The 27,025-nt window shown below is 41.5% G+C and overlaps 1 protein-coding gene across 2 annotated transcripts in view; it reads left to right on the plus strand.

The window, feature by feature from the left end:
• The first annotated feature begins 8,145 nt into the window (after positions 1 to 8,145).
• Positions 8,146 to 27,025, plus strand: part of nrip1b (nuclear receptor interacting protein 1b) — a 68,272-nt gene continuing 49,392 nt past the window's right edge. Inside the window, exons 1-2 of one of the 2 annotated variants that reach the window (XM_014197393.2) lie at positions 8,146 to 8,439; positions 17,674 to 17,784. The gene's annotated coding sequence lies outside the window, so the exon portion shown is untranslated. The remainder of the gene's footprint in view (positions 8,440 to 17,673; positions 17,785 to 27,025) is intronic. The other variant, XM_014197394.2, reaches the window with a different exon arrangement.

Below are 27,025 nucleotides of genomic sequence, written 5' to 3' on the forward strand. Positions count from 1 at the left end.
TTAATTCTTACCTCCCGTCAGTAACAGTTTATGGTATAAAGAATACACAGACAAGCCTTCCTGTTTAATTTAAACAATGTTTATTGTACTTATCAATGTTATGGATGAGTGCGTTGTTTGGTTCTGTTCCTCTCTCTCCATCTCTGTAGCTTCTGGGTATGCTAGGATAAGGACCAGAGCTACGGTAATCGGGCTGGCTTTGTAGTGCCTGTCCTGAATGGCTCGTTCGTGTGAATGGGCATATTGGAAGACTCCATGTCAGTAGGGATGGGATTTTGTAAATGTTATATTGGTATATTGTATCATGAGAAACATGTTGCAATGTATATAATTCATTATGTTTCGCTAAGTGGAAAATGTAGGCTTGATGAAGGTAATTGCTTAATTAATTAGTGCTGGGTATGTTCTGATGGGAGGGGCTTCCCCTACAAAAAGAGCCTCTCTTTCAGGTCAAGGGGGAACCATTTTGGATTGATCTGTTGATGGGGCAGCATTGTTTTTAAGCTGTCCCCATAATGTATACTTTGGATGGCAGTACTGTTGTTTTTCTTCTGGATTCACTATGTAAATAAACACCCTTGCACAATAGTACTTTTGTGGCTCCGCCATCTTTTTATTTGATATAGGTTAGGTTTTTCAGTTAATTAAGCCGTCTGGCCTACTCTATGTGACAGGGACAAAGTACAGAGAGATCCTTGATGAAAACCTGCTTCAGAGCGCTCAATACCTCAGACTGGGGCGAAGGTTCACCTTCCAACAGGACAACGACCCTAAGCACACAGCCAAGACAATGCAGGAGTGGCTTCGGAACAAGTCTCTGAATGTCCTTGAGTGGCCCAGCCACCCGATCGAACAGCTCTGGAGAGACCTGGAAATAGCTGTACAGCAACCCTCCCCATCCAACCGGACAGAGCTTGAGAGGATCTGCAGTGAAGAGAAGACAGGTTAAAGAAGGATTTTTTACATTTGAGACATGGATTGTGTATGTGTGCCATTCCGAAGAAGAATGGGCAAGACAAAAGTTTTAAGTGCCTTTGAATGGGGTATGGTAGTAGGTGCCAGGTGCACTGGTTTGTGTGTGTCAAGAACGGCAACGCTGCTGGGTTTATACGCTCAGCAGTTTCCCATGTGTGTCAAGAACTGTGGGAAGCATTGTAGTCAACATGGGCCAGCATCCCTGTGGAACGCTTTCGTCACCTTGTAGTCCATGCCTCAACGAGTAGAGGGCAAAAACGGGTGCAATCCATATTAGGAAGGTGTTCCTAATGTTTTGTACACTCAGTATTGGTAGGGGTAACGTGACTAGGCAACAGGATAGATAATAAATAGTAGCAGCAGCTGATGTGATGAGTCAAAAGAGTTAGCGCAAAAAGGGTCAATGCCAAGAGTATGGGTAGCTATTTGGTTAACAATTTAACCGTCTTATGGCTTGGGGGTAGAAGCTGTTCAGGGTCCTGTTGGTTCCAGACTTGTTGCATCGGTACCGCATGCCGTGCGGTAGCAGAGAGAACAGTCTATCACTTGGGTGGCTCAAGTCTTTGACCATTTTTAGGGCCTTCCTGTGACATCACCTGGAATAGATGATATGGAGGGCAGGGAGTGCAGCCCCAGTGATGTACTGTGCCGTACTCAATACCATCTCTAGCGCCTTGCGGTCGGATGCCAAGCAGTTGCCATATCAAGCGGTGATGCAGCCAGTCAAGATGCTCTCAATGGTGCAGCTGTAGATCTTTTTGAGGATCTAAGGGCCCATGCCAAATCTTTTCAGCTTCCTGAGGGGAAGAGGCATTGTAGTGCCTTCTTCATGACTATGTTGGTGTGTGTGGACCATATTAATTCCTTAATGATGTGGACACTGAGGAACATGAAGCTTTCTACCTGCTCCACTACAGCGATGTGGATGGGGGCGTGATCGGCCCTCCATTTCCTGTAGTTCACAATCAGCTCCTTTGTGTTGCTGATGTTGAGAGAGAGGTTGTTGTCCTGGCACTGTCACTGACCTCCTCCCAATAAGCTTTCTCATCAGTGATCACGCCTTACACCGTCGGGTCGTCAGCAAACTTTATGATGGTGTTGAAGACGTGCACTGCCATGCAGTTGTAGTTGAACAGGGAGTACTGGTGGGGACTAAGAACGCACCCCTGAGGGGCCCCGTGTTGAGGGTCAGCGTGGCGGATGTGTTGTTGCCTACCCTCACCACCTGGGGGCGGCCCATCAGGAAGTCCAGGATCCAGTTTCAGAGGGAGGAGTTCAGTCCCAAGGTCCTGAGCTTAGTGATGAGCTTGGAGGGCACTATGGTGTTGAACGCTGAGCTGTAGTCAATGAACAGCATTCTAACATAGGTGTTCCTCTTGTCCAGGTAGGAGAGGGCAGTGTGGAGTGCAATAGAGATTGCGCCGTATGTGGATCTGTTGGGGCGGTATACGAATTGGAGTGGATCCAGGATGTTTGGGATGATGGTGTTGATGTTAGCCATGACCAGCCTTTCAAAGCATTTCATGGCTACAGATGTGAGTGCTACTGGGCGATAGGGCTGGGCAATATGGCCTAAAAATCATATCTAGATTTTTTCTAAATGATGGGCGATTCCCGATATATACTGTATCTTTATATTTTTATGTTGTCACGGATCCCCCCAGTACTGCTGCTCATTCTGTTCACCAGTTCCGGAGGTCTACATCACCAGCTTTCTAGGCTTCAGTGAATGGTATTCATTATCATCAACCCCGGACTGTCTTGTCTGATTACACACACCTGGTTCCCATTTCCCCTGATTAGTATGTTATATATGTGCCCTCTGTTCCCTCGGTCTTTATCGGTTATTGTTCCCATGTCCGTTGGTCGTGTGAGCACCTATGCGTTGGTGCAGCTGTTATGCTGCGTTCTTTATATATTGTGTATTACGGGTATCGTCCCTTGTCGTTCAACGAGGTTTCCCCTCACATTTTTGTTTGGGTACAGCCCAGTGTTCTTGTATACGTGTTTGTTTTGGGTGTATTAAAAACCCATATTGTTTATTCCTGCGCCTGTCTCCAAATCCTTTATACCAGCGTCACATATGTTTTCTCTAAATAAGCTTTCTTGTACAATTAAAGGTCAAATACACTGCATTTCAAACAGCAGCAATAATCTAATGAATTCAGGGCTTGTGAAATTATACCTAGGCTAAATATAAGCCTTCCACAACCATAAGACCCAGTAATAATGTAGTTATTTTATCAAAATAGTTTAACCTGCTTGTTTTGCAATAATCAATGATCTGGCTTTCAAGTCTGTCTATGAAAATGCCATTTTTGTTATTTAACCAGAGCCATGCATAATGCACATTCACTAATAATGACTAACTTCTTGTAGCAGCATTATAGAAAATGAACACCGGTCACATAAACAATTTCTCAAGCACAAGCCCATGTGCTAGTGAGTAGCCAGCTTATCTTTACATTTCAAGTTTAGCCAACTTGGATATTTTTGTTAGCTAACAAGGTATCACAGTTTAATTGTTATGAACACACCCTTCTGTCTGTCGCTAACTGTTGGAACACTATGCTAGCCTGTCCACTTTATTCAGATGTTGAAATCAAGTGGCCTACCTTATTTCTCAAAATGAGAACAAATTGCCAATTCCTTATATTATTGTGTTTTATGCACATTGCACATTTATAAAACACAGACTAGACAGCTGGTACATCAGTCTTTGGCTAAAATGCTGCGAGCGGTACGTGGTACCACACACGACAAACTGAGAATTAATTTTCCAGAATCAATGTTTATTGATACTCCTGTTTTAGTAGTGTCTGCTCTGCTCGCAATTTGAGTAGTTGAGACATAAAACGGTATCGTTAGAAAGGTTAACTTCTCTATTACAGTAAAATAACGTCTCAATGTGTTTCGGTGTCCATATGACCAATTATGTTGGACAAAACCTCAAATGACAATAGCGGGTTGAAACCACTTGTCAGAGCTCTCATCTTTGTAGTTGTGAGTGGCAGGGAGAGGGGCTTGGTGTGTGTGAGTAAATTGCAAGGTGCATACAGCACAGAAGGAGTGAAGGAGACGAGACCAAAAAGACAACATGAGAACAAGTGGACATAAACAGTCATAAAAACTCAAAACAAATTTTGTGCTAAAACATACATTCGAATTAATCAAATTAATTTGATATATCGTTACTTTGGTGTTCTTGGGCACAGGAACTATGGTCGTCTGATTGAAACATGTAGGTATTACAGACTGGGTCAGGGAGAGGTTGAAAATGTCAGTGAAGGCACATGCCAGCTGGTCAGCGCATGCTCTGAGTATGCGTCCTGGTAATCCATTTGGCCCCGGGGCCTTGTGAATGTTAACCTGTTTAAAGATCTTACTCACATCGGCTATGGAGAGAAAAATCACACAGTCGTCCAGAACAGTTGGTGCTCTCATGCATGGTTCTGTTTTGCCTTCCTCGAAGCGAGCCTAGAAGGCATTTGGCTCATTTGGTAGGCTCGCGTCGGAGGGCAGCTCGCGGCTGGGTTTACCTTTGTAATCTGTGATAGTTTGCAAGCCCTGACACATCTAACGAGCGTAAGAGCCGACGTAGTAGGATTTGATCTTAGTCCTGTATTAACGCTTTGCCTGTTTGATGGCTCTTTGGAGGTCATAGCGGGATTTCTTATAAGCGTCTTGATTAGTGTCCCGCTCCTTGAAAGCGGCAGCTCTGGCCTTTAGCTCAGTGTGGGTGTTGTCTGTAATCCATGGCTTCTGGTTGGGAATTGTACGTAAAGTATGGTCACTGTGGGGACGACGTCGTTGATACACTTATTAATGAAGACAGTGACTGATGTGGTAAACTTCTCAAATTTATTGGATGAATCCCGGAACATATTCCAGTCTGTGCTAGCAAAACAGTCCTGTAGCTTAGCATCTGCTTCATCGGACGCCGGTCAGTGTATCTATGAAAACATTTTTACTTCAATGAGGGAGAAGTAAAAAATTCAGAACATCTAAATTCTAGATGATTGTGAAACATCTCTGCTAGTCAGTGTTATATCATCTTTGTGTGTTTACTCTGAGCAGAGGCTAGCTTTTCTCTTTCCTGTCCTTTGTTTGTTGCACCAATAAAGTCAGTTTAACTTGTTAATGAGTAATTCTCTCCTTGTGGGATCTGGAACTGTAGAAATAGGGTGACAAAAAATTAAAATGGTTTGAAATTGATACAGTCAGTCAGTCAGTAAGATTGAATTCCAGCCAAATTTAAATAGGTTATGTTTTTTTAAATAAAAACAGTACCTCAGTATATTATATTTCCATACCCAGGCTTTTGCTAACTCAGGTACAAAGGTCAAAGTACAGCTCTATCCATTCTGTTTCTATACATGAGACCCTAACAACCATTATTTACTCATTTGAGTCCGAAGGTTACAGTATAGTGTGACTTCCAACAGTCCTGCTCCTATCCCAGTTCGCACCTGCCTGCCCTTTCAAAGCCCCTCCCTCCACTCCAAACCTTAGGAGACGTTCCGGATGAAATTGGGGAGTAGAGGTTAAAGGTCATGGGTTAATGTCTGCTGACACTCTGGCTCTCTCCCTCAGAGACAATCAGGCGTCTGAATCTAAACTCTCCTCTATTTGCACTACTGGGTTCAGGAGAACAGCCGTGGAGCACCATAGAACTTTGCACTGGGATTCATATCATTCTATGTCTCTTTTTTGTCTATTCATTGAAATATTCAGCTGGAATTAAATTGCATAAAAAACATTTGAGGGACTTGGGGGTTGATTGGATTCTTTAATTCCTGGATGAAAGAAAAAAAGATTCTGATAATAATCTGCCCCAGTAACTGCTCACTGAACCCTTGCTCATGTGTAAGGTGAATCACAGTTGAATGGCTATTTTCAAGTATTTTATGGATGAGAAATTCCACAGTTTAGACTTAGAAAACAACCAGGCTAGTTAATTGTCTAAAGCAATTTGTCTTTTTGACATTGGTAGGTTGGCTACTTTCTTCAAGTTTTAATTAATTGATGAGCAGGCAGTTTGTTAATTAGAGAAAGACTGATACAATTCTACATGAGGATACCAATTATCTTTATGTGATTTCCACATTTTTTATTTTTTTTATTTCATTTTGTATTAATCTATTATTGTTCAGCATTCTTGTATTGCTTTCTTTGGTACCACGGTTATTTTGGTAATGTCTCATGATACAACATCCAAACCTACTACTTTTGGTTATTCTGCATGACAGAGTAAGTCATCTTGGGTGTTAACAAAATTTTAACTAGTGTGTCCAGTAAAACATCAGAGTGCATTTACAAAAGGCCCTTAAACGCCTTGTTAACCAGCCCTCTTAAATGCACCATGCGTTCTCCTCTTTTCTGTCTTTTGTTGTTCGTCAGAATCGCCACACTTCTTCTAACTTCACAGTTATCCTCATGGCTGCCCTGACAGACTTTACCCTTACCACTTCCACCGTAGAATGTAACACACAAAGCATCGTGTCTGTTACCAGAGACTTTGTTTTGTGTGTGTGTGTGATCCTTTTCAGTATTACTGTGTTACATGCAGAGTTCTTAATACAGCCACAAAAACAGCCACAGGCTGTCCTTCCCTTAGGGTCAAAGGTGGAAGTTCTGTGAACCACATTTCTGTGAAAAGCTTGGGGGCAGAGGTCAGGGCAGTTCTGGTGGGGGAAGGAATAAAAGGGAGGATATTGAATCTCCATTCATGTGGCATTTGAGGTCAAAGTTCAAAGATGAAAGGTCACTTAAGTTCAGAGGTTACGAGGGTAGATACCGTAAATTGCTGAGGCCGTTTGCTCCCCCGAACCTAAAGGCTGACATCTCAGTGGTCAAGAAGAACATTCTTGATGTATGGTGCACGTTTAGTAAGACAAAATAAATAGCACAAAAGGATCTCAAAGTTAAGCCTGTTTTCATGTGTAGTATCTAGTCAGACAGTGACAATAAAAAGCCATCAATTTAGACAATACAAGGTTGATATGAGTGCCAATTTGGACTGAACTTTAGTCTCTGAGTCCTACATTAACCTCAGTTACACTGTAAAATGCTAATTAAAGGTAAGACATGCCGTGAACAATGACCTTCTAAGGTGCTATACAATTTATCGCAGTGACAAGTTGAGTGTCAGTTCTGTTTATTAAACTAACATTGAATTAAATGACTATTTAACCATTATGGCGAGGTTACATTCAGTTATGAGGCACATTATCCATTGGTTAACCTAAATGCGGTGTGTGTGTGTGTGTGTGTGTGTGTGTGTGTGTGTGTGTGTGTGTGTGTGTGTGTGTGTGTGTGTGTGTGTGTGTGTGTGTGTGTGTGTGTGTGTGTGTGTGTGTGTGTGTGTGTGTGTGTGTGCGCGTGTGTTTGCGTGTGTTTGCGTGTGCACCTGTGTGCGTGTATGTATGTGTCCTGTTAAAAATCTGTCTAACCAATAACATGGAATTAAAACAATAGTGAAAATCAGTGTGGTGGGAGAACTGTATTGCCCCCCTACACACCCACACTCTCACCCTCCAGGCCCCCAGTCTAAAAATAAAAAGAGTTTCTCTGGAAGAAGGGCTGTGCAGAAGAGAAGTAGGTTATGTTGTGTTTTTATTCATGACAGAAAACAGAGATGTTCCCCAGGTCCTCTGAGACATTTTGTTCAAGGCCAAATGAGATAGAAGACTGTGGGCCATCATAGTAGATACCACAGACATTATATCACAGAAAAAAAGAGCTACGGCTAAGTAATAGTGGAAATTCATAACGTACTCTACTAAACTGCCCAGACTATCAGTATAATGTAATACAACCATTAATGTAAAAGCCTGATTGTGCTAATTTTTAAAAGGCAACAAGTTTTTTGTTGTTGATTGTTACATTTTCATTCTATTTCCTTTGATCTCATCCTTGCTGTCTTTCAGAGGTTGCAAAGAGTTTGTAAGTAGTCCCAATTTATAGACAGTTCATTATTTGATAATTATGTATACAACATTAATAAACACATTATTTAAGTGTCTATAAACCATAGGCTATAAAACTGATTGTATACTACTTTTAAACACAATAAACCGCAAACGTTTTCACTAAGTCTAACGATACATTTGGAGAGGGGCAGGGATCGGTCGATAATGCCACTGCTCCTTTAAACTGCTCCTTTAAGGGTGGTGTCAGTGGCAGAGAGGAGGAGTGTCGCCTCTGCTGAGTGCTCCGGAGCAAGGGGATTCCGAGAATAAGCAATTCCGTCTGATTCGACTTCAGGTCGCAGAGCCTGATCACTTCGATCCAAACCCGAGGCATTTTGGAATAAATCATCAATTTTTCATAATTAACCCGCGTTCGAGAAATCCGACCTTTTCACCGAGACTATCCGAAGGATTTCCTCCTTTCGAATGATAATGCACCTTTTCGCTTGAGTGGGGTCCACTGTCAGCCAGTGGGGTAGACAAACCCAAGCAGGTACGTGCCGAGCTAAATGTACAGAATAGGCTGTGAAATGAACGACTCTGTAAAATCCGCGAGGGCACAAACGGGGTGTGTGTCATGGATTTAACATGTTTACAGCATGTTTTTGACGGTTGAAGGATGTTTGTGTCTCGAGCCTTAGTCTCTGGGCTCATAGCGGTGTGAAAACGCTGCGTAAAGAAGTCGTAATAAACCAGCCAGTGCTGTGGTAATGTCGTTTCCATTTTGTTAAATGGCATCGGGGTTACATTATAGCCAGTTTGAGATTATTTCCTTGTCGACCTTAACAAAACGCATTACCGCACGTAGACATGTAATAGCTATTTGCCATAGAAAGCGCCAATGTTATGTCGCCTAAATCTAATGACTCAAATACGAATCATGTAGCTTGTTCGTGCTGGCTACTTTGCTATTCCGTATTTTTCTCACATTGTTACATTGTCCATTCATTGTTGTGACACTGTTCATTTGTTGTTATAGTGTTTGTTGTTACAATTGTTGCACTGTCCTCGCTGTAGTCTAGCCTACGTGTAAAAATTATAGCCTACAAAATGATAGGCCACGAATACATATGTTCTGTTTAACCTGCATTACAATGCTGCATAGGACTAGTACTAAATGAAAGGCGCATAGCCACTGCCTACTAATACAGATAATGAATATTATTTCTATGAGCATTAGTAAATAGACCCGGTATTGATATTATGACTGTCAACATCAATTTGGCTCTTTCGTAGTCTGCTCCAATGTAGCCAAATTAGTAATCATTTCAGAGTTTTGATTGGTGTAGTTTAACGTTATAAATGCATTATAATGCTTCATAGTTAAAACTGGATGCTGATGATTTTCAATTAATCTGTTGTGCTTCCTTGTTCCTTGTCAAAGGTGACAAAATGTTTGGCATTGCACGCCTCAAATGTTCATTCATCATTGGCACAGTGTCTGGAATAATGTAGGCCTACCATAGTTTTTTAGTCACTTCATTTTTTGAGTTTTCAATATTCAGTTCATATACCAGATTTTAAATTAGCATTGTGGATTTCTACACAGAAAGTACTGGTGACATTGTATTACTACTACATTATTATTATTATTATTATTATTGTTGTTGATTATTATTATTATTATTATTATTATTATCTACATCTTATATATTCTTTAGTTTGCTATGGTTTAATTCAATATCTTAGCAGTAGGCTACTGACAATTGACAGGTAGAATGGATTTGAACTATTCCACTGTTTGGAGTAGTCATCACCAGATGTCCTGTAGCTGCATTTGACCATTAACCTAATGTAGCAGGCATGAAAGAAACGCCTGAAACTAGATCCCCTACATACTGGTCTTGATGAGAAAAAAATGTCAGGGAACATTCTCTTCTGCACTGTTCAACCAATCCAGCAAATGTGGAGGAGGAGTTAATATGGAGTGCCGCCTTGTTAACTTCCAAATGCGGAAGTCCTGTCACAGGCTCTCTTTCCATTTCCCCTGAAAACCGGAACATCCGATTGTTGGGGACTCTGCAGAGGCTATTTGACCATGGGATCGGTGGAGAGGCAAAAAGTCAGGGGTTGAAGATTAGCCAGCGGAGTCACAGGAGAGAGAGAGAGGGCATGACCTCACTGTTATTTCAGGTGTGCTTAGCCACCCTGGCAAAACTTCCCCCCCAACAACAAACCTGTTTACTTTTCATCATTTGGAACACATCAACACATTCAATTGTGTACTAGGCCTACTTTTACAGCAAACCGGGGTGGATTAGCCAAATATAGGCCTGAGCGTTGTTGAAGTGAACTTGGCTGACTTTTGAAAAGTTTAAATACTCAGCCTGTCTGGGGGTCTGGCTTTTAGCCCTCCCTTTCTGGAGTGTTTCAGCTACTTAATTATTTGACCTGATCTTGTACAGGATGTTCAACGGTAGCTGTGTATAGTCCTCTGTACTGGAGCCATAGATAACTAAAACCTCCACATTTAACATGTTCTTGCTCTTGAATAGGCTAATCTGGTGCACATGCCAGCCATATTCCTCCTACACTGAGCTAGTGTACTGTACTCTACACAACTTGTTTTGCTGTAGCCGTGGGTTGTTGTCTAGGGAGCTACTGATGATGATTGATGTGCGGTATCCCGCCACAGAATCAGAGGATATTTAAATTAGAAATATGCAAATGATGTTACATCTGCTGAATGCTCACAAGACTGGACTCTGGACCCTGGTCTAACAGATCAAGGTTCTGTTTCCCCAGGACAACAAACCATCTGTCGTCCCCGAAAATGGGTGTTACAGTGTTGTAACAGTGTTGCTACAGTTTTTGCAATTAATGCACTTTGCTGTAGTGTATGTATTAAAATTAGGGCCAACCCAATTTTGTCGACTGGTTGATTGTTTGGTCGATAGGCTGTTGGTTGACCGAGATTTCTTAAGTCGAGCAGTCGCAAATTCGTTTTTTCATGGTGCACGAGACACCTGTCTGATTCACCCCTGTCTCAGTGGACTAATCCATTGCGGAGGCCACAGGGATGGTACAGTCCATCACTCTAAGACGTCATACTGAAATTGTATATAGTTATATTCTGTAAAAATAATGGTGCAACACAAATAAATCACATATTATTTTATAACAAATGCGTTTTTTCCCGTGTTGGATATGGTCGCTGTCTGAAACATAATCTTCAATGCGTGGAAAATTGCCGCCTTTCCCTATGTTGCTATGTGCATAATAGGAAAGTTAACCAGCATATTGGGATTGAGAACAATGCGGTGGATGCAGCAGCAGCCGAGAAGAGGAAACAGCCCTTGCATTTATTGTCTAAGAAAATTGAGGAGAGAGAAAACCCCAACTTAATTAGGTCTATAATCAATAGCCTAACTCTTAAATGTGCCTGGCTTTATAAATCATCCATAAAAATCAACAGAAATAAGACATATCTTGCTTATGTTGCCTGTTTGAGTGTTTGTTTAATAGCCTACTGATTCCGTCAGCACCAAGCCTCATGCAACGGCAAAATGTCAGATAAAGCAATTTCACAGATTCGCCTGTTTTTAATCTTTGCTATGCTGAAATAAAGGCTTAACCATTTTATTTCATTAAAACAGACTGGTATTGCTTATAATTTATTTAGTGTTGTTTTCACTGTTCCAATCAGGCAGAAAAATATTATTGTAATCTAACAGCATCTGTTTGTCACACATAATATGCACATAGCTCACGCTCTTATACCCTCCTTTTTCTTGATCTGCTTCTTATTGTCATTCTAAAAATGATTATTATGATCGTCATCAATAAGTGTAATTTTCATTACTTAGCCCTTTATTTCAATACTTCTATACGTATCTATATACTGTTTCAATCATTCATGTCATCACACAGCATTATGAGTCATTCATGATTTAAATTCAATCAAGCATTTTAGTTTTAAAATGAAATAACAAAGGGAGTTTTGGATAATTAGCCTAAACAATAAATCAATCGCAAGTCACGAATGCATGCAACTGTTTTTAGTCTTCTGTAATAAAGGCTTTATTCAGTACCAGTGAAAAGTTTGGACACACCGACTCATTCAAGGGTTTTTCTTTATTTTTACTATTTTCTACATTGTAGAATAATAGTGAAGACATCAACATGAAATAACACATATGGAATCATGAAGTACCCCAAAAAATGTTAAACAAATAAAAATATATTTTAGATTTTGATTCTTCAAAGTAGCCACCCTTTGCCTTGATGACAGCTTTGCACGCGCTTGTCATTCTCTCAACTAGCTTCACCTGGAATGCCTTCCCAACAGTCTTGAAAGAGTTACCACATATGCGGAGCCCTTGTTGGCTGCTTTTACTTCACTCTGCGGTCCAACTTACCCCAAACCATCTCAGTTGGGTTGAGGTCGGGTGATTGTGGAGGCCAGGTCATCTGATGCAGCACTCCATCACTCTCCTTATGGTCAAATAGCCCTTAAACAGCCTCGAAGTGTGTTGGGTCATGGTCCTGTTGAAAAACAAATGACATTCCCACAAAGCGCCAACCAGATGGGAGGGTGTATCGCTGTAGAATGCTGTGGTAGCCATGCTGTTAAAGTGTGCCTTGAATTCTAAATAAATCACAGACAGTGTCACCAGCAAAGCACACCCACACCATCACTCCTCCTCCTCCATGCTTCACGGTGGGAACCACACATGTGGAGATCATCCATACACCTACTCTGCGTCTCACAAAGACACTGCGGTTGGAACCAAAAATCTCAGATTTCCACAGGTCTGATGTCCATTGCTCGTGTTTCTTGGCCCAAGCAAGTCTCTTCTTATTTTTGGTGTCCTCTAGTAGTGATTTCTTTGCAGCAGTTAGACTATGAAGGCCTGATTCATGCAGTCTCCTCTGAACAGTTGATGTTGAGATGCGTCAGTTACTAGAACTCTGTGAAGCATTTATTTGGGTTGCAATTTCTGACATTTTCCGGATTGACTGACCTTCATGTCTTAAAGTAATGATGGACTATCGTTTCTCTTTGCTTATTTGAGCTGTTCTTGCCATAATATGGACTTGGTATTTTACCAAATAGGGCTGTATAACACCCCTACCTTGTCACAACACAACTTATTGGCTCAATTGCATTAAGAAGGAAAGAAATTCCACAAATTAACTTTTAACAAGGCACACCTGTTAATTGAAATGCATTCCAGGTGACTACCTCATGAAGCTGGTTGAGATAATGCCAAGAGTGTGCAAAGCTGTCATCAAGGCAAAGGATGGCTACTTTGAAGAATCTCAAATATAAAATCTATTTAGATTAGTTTAACACTTTTTTGGTTACTACATGATTCTAAATGTGTTATTTAAAAGTTTTGATGTCTTCACTATTATTCTACAATGTAGAAATTAGTAAAAATAAAGAAATACCCTTGAATGAGTAAGTGTGTCCTAACTTTTGACTGGTACTCTATATATCTTTTATTTTTCGTTAGAACAGACTCTCTGGTACACTTATTTATTTCGTATTGTTTACACTGTTCCTGGTCAGAAAAATATATAATATTGTAATCTAACAGCAACTGTTTGGCACACATAATACTCACGCAAAGCTTGCTCCTATACTCTCTTTTTTCTTGAGCTCCAGCAGTTTCTACTACTAAGTCAATTGACTTCCACAGAATTGACTTCCCCTTTCCCTCCTGAGCAGCCAGTAAACATTTGCCCGTTTCGAGTTTATTTTTCACGTCCTCCGCACACATTTTGCTGTCACATGTTACTGTGTTTCGGAGTTTGTTATAACTAGTTTATTGATGTGATCATGATAGGCTTGAGGTCAGGCCCTATTGTTCACATGCATGCGATGCATACATGTTTCACATAAAGAGAGCAAGGGTTGAGGGAATAGGGAATGTTTTTCGTAAACAAATGAGTGATTTCGGTGACAGAACTTTTCAGTCAGATACAAGTAAAAAACGAAATGGCTGAAATGGTGTTGCAGCTTCAGCACGAACAGAGCAGTGTGACCATCAGGCTCTATCTTGAGTCATTTATGTGTCTTAATTATTTAATCAAACAGTGTGCTTGAAGCATCAGACAATCTCACTGCATATGTAGTTGATTTTATTCAAACACATATGGTGTGTCTGTCTATATATGGAAAAATAGGTTTAAACATTTCGACCAATCGATTGGTCGAAAGAACAGGATGACTCTCTGTCGACCACGATTTTCTTTTCTCGGGACAGCCCTAATTAAAATGACACAGTATAAAATACCCCTGTAGGTATATTAAGGGTCAATTGTAGAGGAAGGTGTGTGTAGCCTATACTGTGAGAGAGTGTGCATACATGCATGCCTTTGAGTGTGTGCGCTTAAGTTGTGTTTTCATGAATGCTGAGCTACTGAAACGAGCTAGCTGTGTTTGAGTTACACACAATCTCGTGTCAGGACAGTGTAAGGTTGTCTGTCAACAATCTGCATACTGTAAACTACTGTATATGACAGGTGTCACGACGTGTCCACGATAGCTCTGTTCAGACATTGCGAACTTGTGGTCGGAGTATCAGGCTTTAAGGTTGTTGTAGATGGAATCAGAATGCTGATTGTGTTGTAATGACCAGCCTCTTAACTTCCAACAGTTGGCTACTCTTTAGAAATGTGCTTGGGTTAAAATATATCTCTAACAATCAGGGGTTGGAACTGAAATTAGTTTCGTTCTGAACAGAACCGTTATTGTTTTTCATTCAGTCCCACTGAACCAGTTCGACCCCCCCCCCAAAAAATACCTGTTTATATATTCCTTTCTGTTTCTTCGTAGCCCTTTCCTCAAATGACTTAGTGGCACATGGGTGGACTGTTATTAATATTTTTTATAATGAATTTTTACTTTTATTTTTAAAATTACGCAGAAAATCCGGTGTTTCTATGTCAAATGGTTTTGTTATATTTCAGTCTTCTATGACGTATATAAAGTGTAATATTGGGATGCAAACTCAAAATGTAATACATTTCATCTCTATATCTGATGTGGTATAGGTATATTATTATTTTTAAAGCCCATAACCATGTGTGTGAGGTGTATACTTTGGTTTCAAAGTAGATTTGTTTAAGACTACCAAGAAACACTCTGTGTGGCCCTGATTTAGCCCACAGCTGTAAAGGTTAAGCCTCAGATTTCTTTTACATTTAGCTCAACATGAAATTACTTCAGCAATCAGTGCGGATAGAGCAGCTTGCTATGGAGCGGGCAAGCTATAATTTTTTACATGCACGATGGACAGACAACTGTAGGGACATTTTGTGGGTGGAAGAGAGGGAGAAGGAGGAGGCTTGAAGCGCTGGGCATCTTGTTATGACATGCATTATCTGAATTAGGCCCTCAGAATTATACCTACGGAGGAGCGGCTTCTATGGAGGAACCTTCGATGTCTTTGAACTTCTGAGAGTTGTCTTAACGTTGGCTAGCTAACAAGCTTGTGTATGAAGAGTGACACCAGATTTAAAAACACGTCTGACCTTTTTGTAATTAATAAATCCAATGTGAAACATGATAACTATAGTATCCTTAATTAGCATTGAAAAAGTGAATCCATTCTTCTCTCCGAAGTGGCGCAGTGGTCTAAGGCACTGCATCTCAGTGCTAGAGGTGTCACTACAGACCCTGGTTAGATCCCGGGCTGTATCACAACCGGCCGTGATCAGGAGTTCCATAGGGCGGCGCACAGTTGGCCCAGCGTCGTCCTGGTTAGGGGAGGGTTTGGCCAGGGTAGGCCGTCATTGCAAATAAGAATCTGTTCTTAACTGACTTGCCTAGTTAAATAAAGGTTTTAAAAATAAAAATGTAAAATCTCTCTTCCTAATTTCTGGATCACGCTTGTAACGTCAATAGGCTAGAGTAGCCTATGCTTCGGAGGGGGAGGGGCAGGTAGCCTACACACACACAGGCAAAGATTTTTATCTGGCAGGCAGACACTGGAATACGTTTCTGAGTGACAGAGGGCATTGCATAGACACTTTGTTGTGTTTTTTGTGGGACTGAAAGTCTGGAATGTAAAATAACATTATTAACCAGTCCCCATGCTTTTAAAATGATGGCTCTGTTCCGGAATAGTATAGATCACTTTCACTTCCGGTTCTGATTCTTTTCCTCTAAAAATGTTGTTATTTTCCGGTTTTTGGTTCTGTTCCCTGAACCGGTTCCAACCCCTGCTAACAATAGGCCTAGATGTTGAATTAGTGATGTAGAAATACAATGTGATGTCGGTCATGCTTTCAACCCATCACACCAACTCTCCTAGGCTATCTACTCCAATCCAGGAGCGGGGTGGAAGGGAGGGATGGAACCAAAGTCAATGGGACTCATTTTGATGACATGGCAGGAGCAGCTAAATGCTTCTTTATTGCTGTGGCTCCTGGAGGCAGGCAGGGTGGAATGACGAAATGGAGGGATGAAAGTTGGAGGGAGGCTGGAGCAGGCAGGCAGCCCTCTGAGATACTGACTGGCCCTGGCTGTCTGGCTCATCTGTTGGATAACTCTTCCTCTCTCACCTCACCTTTCTCACCTCCCCATCTCCACTCCCACCTTACTCCCCTCCCCACCTCACCCTCCTGCACCCTGGCCTTGGAGCACTGACAGGGCCGCTCAATTATCCACACACATTGATTCTTACCGTTTGCGATTGCTGTAAATGATTTATACTTTGCTGAAATTACTCCCAAAGTGATCCACGGAGAGAGGGGAGAGATGCAGGTCAGATAAATAAGCATGTCACCACATGAAAACATGGCACCCCATTTCAGAAACGACAGCTGTGGAACCTAACTGTGACGATCAATGAAGCAGTGGCAACAAGAGAGAAGAACACAGTTACCTTGTACTGTTACATACACAGGCCAAACATAATGTGCGTGGCCATTGTTCTGTCTTTCCTTACTACTGATGATATTCAGATATAAAGGCCATGTTTTGTTGTAGTCTGAAGAAGCCCGAACCTACAGGCTGATGTAAGTAGACCTGACTGTCTCCTTGGGTTGGTTGGGGTGGTCACAACAGAGGAGCAGAGCAGAGTTGACTTTCTCTCCCTGCTGTTGAGATGGTGGCCTCAGGCTGTGGAGGTGCTGCAGAAGGTTTCTCCTACTGTGTGTGTGGTTGGGCAGGGAGAAGGTCTCTTCACTTCCTTTCTTTATCACAAGCAGGCTAATGCCACTGGCATGGTAGTGTGTGGGTGCACTGTAAATGAAACAGGAAAATACACGCATGAATACAGTAGAATACATTGTTTCTAACTGAAGTAGTTATAGGCTACGATACATCAAAACATGACTCACATTGCTTTACAAAGTAGATACAACAAATAGGCTACTGGTGTGTTTACAATCAGTTTGAAATCACAAGAAGAGGATGAAAATAGGAGACCAATAAATGGCCTTCAGAAAGGAAAGATAATGTTATTGTAAGCAAAGTCACACTGTTCAACAACTTACAGTATGACTTACACTATGACACCATTTGATAATTACAGAATTTGATAATGACTATCCCAAATTCTTCTAGTTAGCTACTTAGTCTTGTGTAGTTACTAGTTAGTTAGCTGCTAATGCATTAGGCTACCTGTTTTTGTCTGTGTCCTGGTCATCAGGGTCAGTCCTGAAGAGCACAGCTAGGGGGTTAAAGGTTAAAGTCCGATTAGGATGTCAGAAACACCAGAGGATTTTTGCGGACTAAGGGGAGTGTTACTTAACTGTGTCTTATTTTAACCAGGTTATGTGGAGGGACTGAGAGCAGAGCAGAGCTTAGGTCTGGGGGAGAGAGAAGCCGTCCAGGCTAAGTGAAAATGCCACTCATTCCTGACGAGTCCCCGGCCTGGTGAAGGTTAGTGGTTTGTCTTTGTAAGCTGAGGGATTGATGCATGAGCCTGTCTATCGGAGAATTCAAATTCCAAGGCAGGCGCAGTCTCATCACAGCGCTCCCTCCCAGCCAGCATATTACAGGGGCCCTGTCCTTCCCAACTTCTTAACAGCCTGTCCTTATGGGAACCTTGAAGCAGCCCAAGCAAGGACACAGCGTCTGCTGCAAAAAGCCTGTGCAGAGGGAGGCTTTACGTAACGCTGCCTGCCTACCTACCCAGCTCACCTCTGCTTTAAACATGGGTGTATGTGACTCCCTGACACCACATAGAGTAGCGCAGAGCAGAACACATCCCCCAGGCCCCCAGCCCGGCCCCCAGCCCTGCCCCCAGCCCGGCCCCCAGCCCGGCCCCCTGGACAAGGAGTGGGCAGAGAGATCCCGGCAACTTAATTATATCTTTCTCTTTTAAAAGCTTTTGTTTGAAAGAAAATTTCCCAGTCAATTAGCTAAAGAGGAATTTTCAGAATGTATTAATAAATGATGGATATATTGCACAGGAAGATAGTAGAGGGAAGGAGGGAGGAGGGTAGGTGAAGGGGTGCATATACTATACAGTAGGTGCTGTGGGAATGTGACTGAGAGATTTATTTACCTCAAGAAGGGGTGCGTTCGGGAAAATGTTTATTGTATAAAACATTGTCCTTAGAGTAGGTAGCTGTAATGCTCCAAGACCAGGAGCACCGACCAGAGAGTTCATAGTGCACAGTGTGGCGGTCAATATTTTGATTATCGTTCATGTTAACACACGCTCACACGTACACAGACTCACACCCTGTTGTCTTAATCTATGGGCAGACTGATATCTGAGTCATATGGCTTTCCAAGGGAGTGGAAAAACAGAGCTAGGGCCAAATTCAAATGGAGCAGGATCCTGATGACATCACAGTGACTGTGTGTCTGTTTGTGGTAGTAGGAGCTGCTAGCTGGGATTTCCCCATTCAGTCAGTCAGTCACTCACTGCTTGTTTTAGACACACATCCTTTATCCTTTTAGTGCTGTGAAAACAATAACCCGATCCCTATTATGTACTGTACTCCCCAACACCACACCACCAACTGTAATTGTATAACTTTTGGGAGATTTGGGGATTTTAGTGATGAGGCGAGCTGTTGCCAGGCAACAGGGAACCTTGTGCGGGTGGCTGTGCTGTGGAGAGTGCACCATAAACATTTTTGGGTTAAAAACAACCCCATTTGGGTTATTTGGTCACCTAGCGCCGGGTAAATATTGGACAGAACACATGCTTGGTTATTTTGAGCCAGCCATTTGGGTTACGTGAATAACCCAACATGTTGGGTTATTTGGATTACCTAAACGCGGGTTAATTTAACCATCAGTTGTTTTTTTATTCACTTTCATGCTGGGTTGACTTTTCATGCTTGGTTTTATTTAATGTAATCCATAGGTTATTTTCAGGAGGCATGGCCTATTAGGGGCGTGGCTTTCCCATTACATATTTAATATACAATGAATGACATTATTATGTACATATTGTAACAAATGGTAACTCTCCCAACATTGGGATATGCATAGGCTCTTTTAGATCTCATATACTTGTGTAAGACTCATTAATTCTTAAAAGTCTAAGCCGTTGGGGGCGCGGGGGGTTCTAAACTGACATACAGTGTGAAATTGTTTTAAGATGGTCATACTATGGATAATTTAGCTATTTCATTTTGAATTTTAAGACTCCTTTAGGTATAAAACATATATTTTAAAAAGTATTTGATAAAATATTGAATTTGACCTTTACTAATAGACCAGAGAAACGTATTGAATAACACATTCATAAATAGCAAAAAAGGCAGTAAAAAAATAAATAAGAAGAAACAAGGTTTTGCAGTGTTTGTCCTACATCTAGGAGATATAAGAAAGCTCAGGAAATATATACTGTATATTTTTTGTACACATATTGAACCCTGTTTGGGGTAGGCACAAAACTACCTTCATACTTCCATTCATTATTTAAATCTGGTACTGGTTACCTTCAGACGAGTCTTGTAACACTTGTGGGGGTCATAGAGCAAAACGGAGAACACCATCGTGTTCGTGAGAGTCTCCCCTTTTGATGCTACAGACGTTTTCGTAAGTAGACCGATTTCCGGAATGTCTCATGGTCTGACAAACACCGCTCCAGCTCTGCCACCTTTCACCACAAATGCGTAAGTGCGACGTCGGCGTATGCAATGCAAAACTGGGGATTTTTTTTATTATGTTACTTAGTGCTTCAGTCAACTCTAGGTGGGGTTAAAGCTACAAAATTGTCAGTGTTTAACCTTAATATATGATAACAATACAACAGAACAGATTAACCGGAATGACATTTACTCTCATGGATGGCCAAAAATAACTATCTGAACGCCACACCCCTACAAAGCCACTCCTACAGTTTTCTTATCTGACCCGCTGCGTCATATTGCAATAATCCAGCATCAAGAACCCAACCTAGATTTTTTTTAAGAAAAACAACCCAACTAAGTGGCCCAATGACTGCAAACCAGCACTTAGACCATTCAAACAACGCAAAATTTTTTTGAGTGTGTAATGGTCGTCATAGTGAATGGACCAAGGCGCAGCGTGTACGTGAATGCTCATGTTTATCAAAACAAAACAAGAAAACGAACAGGCGACAAACAGTCTTGCAGGCGACACACAGCTATGCAAAGAACAACCTCCCACAATTCCCATGACAAAACCATTCCTAATTATAGGACCTTCAATCAGAGGCAACGATAGACAGCTGCCTCCAATTGAAGGCCCCAATCCCAATTACCTAAACACAGATCTAAACACCCTAGAACAGACATAGAAATATACAAACATAGAACAATGACCAAAACCCCGGAATACATAAATCAAACACCCCTCTACATACACACACACCCCGAACCATATAAAACAAATACCCCCTGCCACGTCCTGACCAAACTATAATAACAAATAACCCCTTTACTGGTCAGGACGTGACAGAGTGTGGTGACTGGAGAGGGGTTAAGGAGAAGACCTACAGTATAGCCTACCGCACAGATATGCTACTGAGAGAGACATGTACTATGATATAAAACCAGGGAGAATTCCAGTTTGTTGGTGTTAAAAAAATTATCCAAACAGGTTTCTTTGCCTACTGACTACAAACCAGTAAATGTGTGATTACACTTTTTGTAGTGATAATTGATAAATTACATATATAACATGTTGCCCTTTGCTTTTCAGACAAGAGTTCATATGACATTACAATATTTGGACTGCATAGGCTCTCACACACTGATGAATAGCATTCTTTAATTTCACCGGCGTGTTCCCTCCTCCCTCATCCTGAGCTTTACCTCTGATCTGGGCTTTTACATTCATTAGTAAAGTAGTGATACTAATGTTAAAATACTAATGTCATTGTGGGCATCCTGGTGAGGGGGCTGCCTTGGTAAACAGACAGGGAGAGAGCTGTGGTACACACCCAGGGCTAAGCCTTTCTGCCTGCCCTGTGCAGCGTGAGAGAAAGAGAGGCCATTTGAGAGAGTAGAAAAGATGTCTGTAGGGAGCGCTATGACCTATTACTTAGGGAGAATGGACTGGTGTCTAGAAGATTGCTGGCTCATACTCTGCTGTTCTCCTCTGCCCTTGAGTAACGGCAATTAACCTGAATTTGGCCAGTAAATATCCAGCAGCCATAGAAATTAAAAAAAGATGTGTGAGACTGATAACCATGGAACTGACTTTGAATAAAAGTGTCCACTAAGCAGAGAGATTAATATTGTTAATAGAACCACTGCTGCCTGTGTATTAGTGATCTTCCTTCCTTCCCTCTTCAGGCTCTGTGAATGCAGAGGAGTAGTGTACTGTAGCGCTCCTCCTCCTCTCTCTCCTCTCTTTCTCCCTCTCTTTCTCTCCCCCCTCCCCCTCTCTCTCTCTTTTTCTCCCTCTGGCATTAAGACCTTGACCTGATTGCTGAAGAGGCTTTTTAAGTAACTCTCCAGAAGGAGATCCAATCATGTGACATCCTTCACCGAACCTCACCCCAACCTCCCCTCCCAACATTAACAGTCCTTATGTGACTAAGAGGGGGCAGGGGGTGACTGACTGACTGTAGCATGCAAGCAGAGCATGCAGCTGCAGGGGTTGTTGTCCTATTGGCTAATCACGCCAGTCCAAGGTCAAACAGGTTGGAGGTCAATGTGTCAGAGCCAGGCAGATACATGGCTTCCCCTAGTTTCTACCCCTCGGATGACTCCTGTCATGATCTGAGCTGGAGCAAACAAACAGCAGCCCCAATAGTCCCCCTGAGCCCAGGGGCCTGCATGCTTCATTGTAATGGCAGCCAATGGCAGGTCAGGCAGGATTAGTCATCGTCTCGACTCTCGATCACCGATCCCAGGATGTGTCAGTTTGAAGGTCAGTCTGTGACTAAAGTGATTCATGTTCTCAATGAACTGGCTGGGGGGATTCATGTTATTGCAGTTGCCTTGAGTCAGTCCTCTTCTCGGCTACAGCAGCAGTAGCTGTCCCACTCATAAAAATGTACCTGCTCCTGCCATACTCCGTCTTTCTTTAATAGAGCTGACTGCTTTTCAGAGTATTTTTAATTGTCATTATAGTTTTTTTCCCCCTTCTGATGTATTTAATATATGTTCTGCCTAGTGAATGGATCAACCTTATCGCCGTGTTAACACCACATTAACACATCCCAATGAAACTTCATGATTTCCATGAAGTGTGTAATGATACATTAGGCAGGAATCTCTCACGCTCAGTATTTTGTCTCTCTCTCTGCCTCCCTCGATTTCTCCTCTTCCCTTTTCTTTACCTCTTCCCTTTTCTTTACCTCCACATATGCAGGCGATGGTTTGAGGTTATTGGACTTTGGATCAAGGGTTGGATTTTTATTTAGAAGTATTTTTTATGGAATAAGGGAAGCTTTATGAAGAGTTCAAAACAAAAACAGAGTTGGCGGAACATCTGTATTTCCTAAGGTAATACTTGAGTTATAACAGATGTGTGTAACATACAGGGGTATTTTCAGAATGTAACCTAAGTATTTTTCAGACAGACAGAAAGACATTTTAATAGAAGTGTTTACATGTAGGGTTCCCAGGCCATGAGTAACCCTTAGCTTGTATAACCTTGTTTCCCATCAAGGTTTAGCTTTAGCGTTGCACAAACACACAGCAGCTTGTGTAACTGTATTTACATGTCAGGGAATGGGGCTAGCGCTTGAGTAGCTAACAAACTGATGCCAATGTACAGCTTGTGTAACATGCTTTGTATACACGTACACAGACAGGCATGCGCACGCACGCACACACACACACACAAACACACACCTGTGGTTGTTAGCTAGCACAAGAGAGCTGTAGCAGCCTAACAGTCCTTGTGTCACTGTGTTTACATGTATAGAGAGAGAACAGACCGGGCTGAGTCATTCCATTTCATCTCAGCAAGCCATGACACCCACCATCTCAGATTGTTCTGAGATGGTTTTTGTAATTAAAAAACAGATACGATAAGCATTCCAGTAACATTATCTTGTTGAAAGACAATTTGAACTCTGAGAAATGAAACAATTTATGTGATTCATATAATATTCAATAAAGTACCCAACATCCGATTTGGACCAAACCTCTTCTTGTCAATGATTAAGACGTGAGGAATCCAAATAAATGGTCAGACGCCACGCACGGACCCTCCCAAACCCCAAATCAATTCCACCCCAATGGCCAGTATACAATATCAGTTCTCTATGTTTGTGTGCACATTCATCTCTTTATTCATACTCTGTAATGTCTTTTTTTGTGAATTTGGTGATGTTTTTTTCCCTGTCCAGAGAAAAATGTTGTGATCCATTTAATAAACAGACCAGCAAAATGTATATGTGTGTGGCAATAGAGGGAACTGTAACGGTCGTCGTACGTAGTGGACCAAGGCGCAGCGGGTTGAGTGCTCAGCTTAACTTTATTTGAACACTTCACGAAACAAAAAAACGATTGAACGAACAGTATTGCAGGCTACACACACAGCTATGCAACAACTTCCCACAAACCACAGGTGAAACAAGGGCTACCTAAGTATGACTCCCAATCAGAAACAACGATGTACAGCTGTTCCTGATTGAGAGCCATACCAGGCCAACAAAGAAATACACAACATAGAAAACCATAGAAATACAAAACAAGAACATTACCCAAAAACCCCGGAACACATAAAACAAACACCCCTCTTACATAAATACATATCCCATTAAACCCCAAACCACATAAAACAAATACCCCCTGCCACGTCCTGACCAAACTACAATAACCATTAACCCCTTATACTGGTCAGGACGTGACAGGAACTGTGCATCTAGTGGGCAAAACCTGGTACTTTCACATTAAGTTATGGGGGAAAATGCAAGCGACTCCAATGGTTAATTTCTCAGAAAAACCTTTGACCATTTTATTTGGATTCCTCACATCTTAATCATTGTTAAGAAGAGATTTGGTTCAAATTTGGACATTGAGTATTATATTTATTTAGTATTACACAAATCTATTCAATTGAAATGGCCAATTTGGGTGCAATCAATTAGTTACATTTTTTACAGTTGAAATGATCTTTCAACAAAATAATGTTGCAGGAATGCTTATCTTATCTGTTTCTAACTACAGAAACCATTTCAGAACAATCTGAGATGGTGGGTGTCGAAATCCTCTTTCTTGTCCTTTTTTAGGTGGAACGACTTGGCAAAGAGAGAGAGAGATGTGGTTTAGCCCAGCCAGGTCTGTCCATCTCTGTCTCTCTCCCTCTTGCTCTCTTGTCTCGCTCTGTGTAAGACACCTGCTGTTCCATTTAGCAGCGTTGACCTTGGTGGTTATGAGGAGACCAGGCCTGACCTACATACACCCCAAAAAGGTTTAGACTGTTCCACTTACTGGCCTTTCCTAGGAAACCTCACCACCCCTCAACCCTCACAGGCCCCATGAACACATCTGACACACATTCAACCCACAAGAGAATAAGGCCATGTTCCTCAGTTCTCACCTGCTGATGTTGCTCATTCACATTAGTGATACATTTCATGTTTTTTCTTCTGGAGAGGAAGTGCCTTATGTTGTGTTTTTGGCTAGGCCAAGCATAGGGAAAAGTGGAACAGCAGCAGGCTTCATGCTGATGACTGTGTCTCTAAGGCTACCCAACAGGTCTGTGCAGCAGCACAGTAGGTAACCATTAGCATGCAGAGGCTTAGCACTTCTGCTGAAAGTTAAGCACCAGGTCAACCTCCTCTCTCTGCTTTTAAAGTAGAATGTCAGGTAACGACTAATGCTATTCAGTATGTATGCAACCACATGGCATAGCAACCGTGCTGCTGCATCCACCGGTATCACTCTTGTCTCTATATACAGTATGCTTGCCTACTCACTGCATGAAACATGGGTCAAGATATAGGCAAAGAGATGCTAACATATAGCTAGCTATCCCATCTCTGAGTGGAATCAATAGGTTTGGCAATGTATCAATTAGTGCTTTGTGAAAACAAATGATCACGTTAGCTGAGGTAAAACTGAGGGTCACAATAAGGGACAAGAGGAGTCTGTTGCTGTTGTCACTACTGCTAACTGAGGAACATGGCTAATGCAGGGGAATATTAAAGAACCCAGCCATGACTGAATGCAGCATAATGAAGAATGAAGAATTACAGTGCCTTCAGAAAGTATTCACACCCCCTTGACTTCTTCCACATTTTGTTGTGTTAAAGCCTGAATTTAAAATGTATTAAATTGACATTTTGTGTCACTGGCATACACACAATACCACATAATGTGAAAGTGGAATTATGTTTTTAGACATTTTTACAAATTAATTGAAAAATGTAATGCTGAAACGTCTTGAGTCAGCAAGTATTCAATCCCTTTGTTATGGCATGCCTAAATAAGTTCAGGAGGTAACATTTGCTTAACAAGTCACATAATACGTTGCATGGACTCACTCTGTGTGCAATAATAGTGTTTAACATGATTTTTGAATGACAACCTCATCTCTGTAACCAACACATACAGTTATCTGTAAGTTCCCTCAGACGAGAAGTGAATTGAAAACACAGATTCAACCACAAAGACCAGGGAAGTTTTCCAATGCCTCGCAAAGAAGGTCACCTATTGGTAGATGGGTAATAATAAAAACAGACATTGAATATCCCTTTGAGCATGGTGGAGTTATGAATTATATTTTGGAGGGTGTATCAATACAACGATACAGATGTCCTTCCTAACTCAGTTGCCAAAGAGGAAGGAAAATGCTTAGAGATGTCACTATTAGGCCAATGGGAACTTTAAAACAGTTACAGAGTTCGTTAATGGCTGTGATAGGAGAAAACTGAGGATGGATTTTTTTTATTTCACTAGGCAAGTCAGTTAAGAAAAAAATATTATTTACAATGACAGCCTACAGGGGATTAATTGCCTTGTTCAGGGGCAGAACAACAGATTTTTATCTTGTCAGCTCAGGGATTCGATCCAGTAACCTTTCAGTTACTGTCCCAACGCTCTAACCACTAGGCTACCTGCCGCCCAATGGATCAACAACATTCTAGTTACTCCACAATACTAACCTAACTGACATTGTGAAAAGAAGAAAGCCTGTACAGAATACAAATATTCCAAAGCATGCATCCTGTTTGCAAAAGGCACTAAAGTTACATTTGGCAAAGAAATTAACTTTATGTCCTGAATACAAAGCATTATGTTTGAGGTAAATCCAACACAACACATCACTGAGTACCACTCTTCATATTTTCAAGCATGGTGATGGCTGCATCATGTTATGGGTATGCTTGTCATAGGCAAGGACTAGGGAGTTTTTTTTAACCTAAAGCACAAGGCCATATATACACTGGAGTTGCTTACCAAGATGACATTGAATGCTCCTGAGTGGCCTAGTTACAGTTTTTACTTAAATCGGCTTGATAATCTATGGCAAGACTTTAAACTGATCAACAACCTACTTGACAGAGCTTGAACAAAATTAAAAAAGAATAGTATGCAAATATTGTACAATCGATGTGTGCAAAGCTCTTAGAGACTTACCCAGAAAGACTCACAGCACTAATCGCTGCCAAAGGTGATACTAACATGTATTGACTCAGGGGTGTAAATACTTATGTAAATGAGATATTTCTGTATTTCTTTTTTATAAAACATGTTTTCACTTTGTCATTATGGGATGTGTGTAGATG

The sequence above is a fragment of the Salmo salar genome, chromosome 04, assembly GCF_965601325.2.
Source record: "Salmo salar chromosome 04, fSalSal1, whole genome shotgun sequence".
NCBI classification, from domain to species: Eukaryota; Metazoa; Chordata; class Actinopteri; order Salmoniformes; family Salmonidae; genus Salmo; species Salmo salar.